This window comes from Montipora capricornis, chromosome 6 (genome assembly GCF_036669925.1).
Source record: "Montipora capricornis isolate CH-2021 chromosome 6, ASM3666992v2, whole genome shotgun sequence".
Classification (NCBI taxonomy): domain Eukaryota; kingdom Metazoa; phylum Cnidaria; class Anthozoa; order Scleractinia; family Acroporidae; genus Montipora; species Montipora capricornis.
Window position 1 is genome coordinate 7,627,364 of NC_090888.1, and position 5,000 is coordinate 7,632,363.

Here is a 5,000-nt window from a genome sequence, read left to right on the forward strand (position 1 = left end):
AGGTGGGTCACTTTGTGACACATATACAGACAACCTCAGTGTTAACCCGCTTTGGCAGAAAAACAATTCTCTGTTTAGGCAGAGAATAACTGCAGGGTTATGCAAGTCCTTGAGTTGACCCTCTGCGTTTGGAGTCTATTTGACAACTCCCGCGGTACGCTCTCTCGATTGAGGAAACCAGAAACCAGAAACCAAACAGGCAAAACCGAAAACCGCGTTGGACACCAGACCCGAAAATCCGGTTGTATTTTGGCGGAAAACCGAAAACCAAATGCTAAAAAAAGGGATTACCCGAAACCGTAAGAGTCACAAAAACCGAAAAAACCGGCCTAAAAAGTGGCCACAACCGAAAATCCCAACGCCCCCCTCAATAAGTAACATTGGCTTTGAGGGGTGTAATAAATTATTTGTTTCTTGTGTGATCGAACTATATACTACTCTCCATATTCTTTCCTTACACATCGAGAAAGTAAGTAAATGATATATCTTGACTTGTTTCTGAAGTGAGATTTTGGTTTTCGAATCCGCTTAGATTCAAAATTGAGGGTGTGACAAAGCAAATGACAATTAAGAATGCATTCAATCAATTTTGGCCATAACAAACCTTTAATATCTACTCGCTTTAAAGTATGACTTAAAGCTAAGCAAGATCAGAGCCTCGTATAACAACACGCGTCACTCTTGTCTCTAAGACACATATTGATTTATGTATCACCAACTCCCTAGAGAAAGTTTCAAATTCAGGTGTCATTCACCTTGGGATCAGTGATCACTCTCTTGTATTTATGAGGCGCAAAGTCCATCATGACCGTTTTGCCCACGAACGATTGAAACGAGGCAATTTAAGCACTTTGAAAAGAACAAGTTCTTAAATGATCTGGAACAAATGCCATGGTCGAATGTTGATCTGTGTTCTGATCCAAATGACATGTGGCATGAATGGAAACAAATGTTTGTTAGTTGCATGGACAAACACACACCACGCAAACTAAAAAGAATTAGTCAAAAGCGGGCTCCGTGGATTACTAAAGGTTATTGAATAAAATACATAGAAGAGATTTAATTAAAAAGAAAGCATTTTCATCGAATGATCATAACATGTGGGAGCAATTTAAATGTGCTAGAAACCAAGCAAATAATGCAATTAAACTAGCAAAGAAGCGCTACTTTTCTGATAACTTGAAAGTTAGCAAAGGGAATCCGCGCAAAACATGGAACCTCATTAACGAGTTAACCTCACGTAACACTAGCAAGTCGACGAATATCTTAGAAATCCAAGTTGACAACAGAACAATAAGCAGTCCTGGCGACATGGCGGAAGCTTTTAATGATCATTTCACAAATATTGGCCAAGTGCTAGCCCAAGAGGTTCCTGCTGCAGAAGTAAATCCCGAGTTTTACCTTTCACACACTGATAAAGCATTTCATCTAAAAACTCCTAGTCTCGACGTTGTTTTTAACCTATTGAGGAATATTGATGAAAAGAAAGCCACTGGCCTCGATATGATCCCAAGTAAGTTGTTGAAAATGGCTGCTAGTATTGTTACTCCATCGCTGACTGCCATATTTACAAAGTCAATTATCACTGGGATTTATCCAACAGAATGGAAAATGGCCAGGGTAACTCCGGTGTTTAAAAAGGGTGAAAAATCGGACCTCAACAATTATCGTCCAATTTCCGTTATTCCGGTTGTCTCGAAGGTTTTTGAAAAAATTGTTTACGATCAACTGTACCAATACCTAAATGACAATCAATTGTTATCAAGTTGTCAGTCGGGCTTTCGCTCCTTACATAGCACCCTAACGGCCTTGCTTGAGGCGACAAATAGCTGGTCTGTTAACATCGACAACGGCTTCCTGAACGGAGTAGTCTTCATTGACCTTAAAAAAGCTTTCGACACAATTGATCACGAAATTATTTTACGTAAATTGTCTTACTTTGGTGCTGACCAGGCAACTGCTAAGTGGTTTCAGTCATACCTAAGTAATCGGACCCAAAGGTGTAATGTAAATGGAAATCTGTCAACTGCCAGCACTGTTACTTGTGGCGTACCGCAGGGTAGCATCCTGGGTCCCTTGCTTTTTTTGATGTACATTAACGATCTCCCTAACTGCCTGCGGGTTGCTGCGCCGAGAATGTTTGCTGATGACACCAGTATAACCTTATCTGCAAAAACGGTAGCCGATCTTAAACTAGCAGTGACTTCTGAACTTAACAATCTTACCTGTTGGCTGAGAGCCAACAAATTAAGTTTAAATGTGGCCAAAACTGAGCTAATGATAATCGGATCTAGGCAGAGATTGAATACCCAATGTGAGGAGATTAATATAAGTATCGATGACAGGACGATCAAGAGAGGTGACTGTATTAAATCTCTGGGTCTTACCATTGATGCACAACTCTCTTGGTCTAAACACGTTGACGAGATAAGCAAGAAAGTCTCTTCAGCCATTGGTGCATTGAAACGTGTACGACCTTTTATTCCGACGGATGTTGCAGTTCAAATTTATAATGCTTTAATATTACCACATTTTGATTACTGCAGCCCGGTTTGGGATGGTATGAGTGGCTGTTTGAGTGATAAATTGCAAAAATTACAAAATCGCGCTGCCAGAGTAATTACTCAATCACCTTTTGATACGAGCTCCAACCTCCTTCTCGCGATGCTTAGGTGGGAGAAGCTGTCTCTTCGTCGTAAAAAGCAGAAAGCTTTAATTATGTATAAAACATTGAATGAACTTGCCCCAGACTATCTTCAATGTCTCTTCACTGAACGCCACGTTAATGACTATAACCTAAGAAATCTTGAAGGAAAGCTTTCGCTGCCCAAGCCAAATACTAATTACTTAAAACGAAGTTTTTGCTACAGCGGGGCCTGTTTGTGGAACAACTTGCCCCAAGATTTAAAAAGCGTTTGTTCTATTGGGCAGTTTAAACGGGGTATTAAGAAAGTATCTGAGATATCGGATTCCCACACGGCAATCATGTAAAGCAGTTGTACAAGTTTTTTTAATTTTTAACTTAACTGATGATTCTCCGTGTCTAAATAAAGATTTACATTACACATTATAATGTATGCGTTCTCTTTACAACTTTGAACCTCGCCGAACGAAAGCATTACTTGAATTGTTTGGAGCAATGGAACAGTCATCTCACCTCCATCCGTTCTCTTGAGAATTTTCCAGCTTTCCGCTCCAGTTCTACTTTTTTTGCATACTAGGCACAAGTGATTTTTGTTATGAAAGTTAAAAGTTTTCGTACAATATTCGATAATGCATGGATAACCACATTAAATCATCAAATTTTGCAGAGACATTTCTGGTCGTAGAGGACCTCGCATCTATTAGCATCCATTTTGGTAACTTGCTCACTGTTACTCATCTCTTATAATAATAACACGTGGGGCGTAAAAGAACCCGCACACTTGTCGTAAAGAGTATGGCATGTAGTTCCCGGTGTTGTGGTCTGTCTTCTGTCGTGTATCATGGTTGGGAGGGTAAATGCTCGGAGATATTAGCTACACCAAGCTACTCTAAAAAAAAATCCCAGGGAAAATAAATATATGATATGATATGATATGATATGATATGATGTGATATGATATGAACAAGTAATTTACAAAGTGTGATAAACCAATTGTGATGCGTTTTGCGTGACTTTTTGTTGTTCCAAGTATTTCCATATCATTCAAATGTGAATGCTTCATTGTCGTGCAAATTCAACACACAAAGAATCTTAACCCCGAGAGATTTGAATTGGGTACAACACTGAGTTAGCTGAATTGGTCTATTTTCAGTGTCCCTGTTTGAAGAGATGTGTTGGGATTCTGCATTTGATTAGAGTGCTCTTGACAATCGATGCTCTTTGAATGTGAAGAATGCTTGCCTTCCAATAAGCAGTATCCTCCACAAGTCACAAGTTTCAATATTTTAGGTGTATTTAATCACAATCTCGCTTGATACAGTCTTAACTCTGGTGCTCTCAATCACTGCCAGAATCCCACGCTATAGAAAATATTTTAAAATTTACCTCAAGGCCCTAGATCACTTAGCAATTTCTGGTATCTGTCATTCTCTAATTGATTTGTTCCTGATAATACCCTAAAGATTTAGGAAACGAACCTGACAATCACGCAATCAACAACTACATCTATCTATCTTTATTTCCAAGAAGGTAGTCCAAATGCCGTGTAGTTTTCTCTATTCACAATTAACTTATAATCTGATACTCTGTTAAGTTGTCGAATGTGTGAAGAATTTTATCTTTTGCGGTTTGGTGATGTTATTTTACTCTTTTATTTTCGTTTTTCTTTTTCATCACTTTCCTCTTATAGATGACCCATAGATGGAGTTTAGTTTAGGTATACAAAACAGTACATTTTCCTGAACTAGTCAGCAGTTTAAAAAAATTGCTTTCAACTGGAACCAAACAATTGTTTCATTTGGGGTGGAGGGGGGCTTACTACAAAAGAAGTGAAGACAGAGAACCCTTACTGTTTGATTGCTCTTAAATTATTCAAATTTTAGTGTCAGGCACTTTTTATTGTTAATGTGTTCGGGACACTCAAAGCCCTAAAAGTAATCTTTTTTTTTTACTTCTGATTGATAAAGAAGAAAGAAAGATCCATTAAACAATTTGGGTGCTGGGAGGGCTGTTTGTATAACACTGACATTTACCCCTTAGGGGCAGTTATGGTACAACGTGAAATGAGTTAAATTTCAAAGTAAAACTGTGGATCATCTTATTGTCTTAATTTCTGTGCACACAATTTCCAGACTTGTTATTGTTCCTCAGACCTGTTTTATTATTGTTTTAGAAAAAAGCTTTAGTTTAGCTTATGATCGATCTTTTATCCTTGATCCTTGATCCCTGTTTTCCAGAAAACCAACCTATCCTGACATTATGAGGGTCTATCAGGGCTCTCGCTGTATATTTAACCCCTCTGATCTCAAATGGCCCAAAACCATTGAAGTTCCGACTAAACAGCCATGTTCACTCA

The 5,000-nt window shown here is 38.5% G+C and overlaps 1 protein-coding gene and 1 pseudogene across 1 annotated transcript in view; one reads left to right on the top strand and one right to left on the bottom strand.

The window, feature by feature from the left end:
• LOC138051401 (tetratricopeptide repeat protein 28-like) overlaps nucleotides 1–5,000 on the top strand; it is a 695,954-nt gene that overhangs the window by 248,602 nt on the left and 442,352 nt on the right. The window lies entirely within an intron of this gene.
• Nucleotides 4,915–5,000, bottom strand: part of LOC138050876 (uncharacterized) — a 648-nt pseudogene continuing 562 nt past the window's right edge.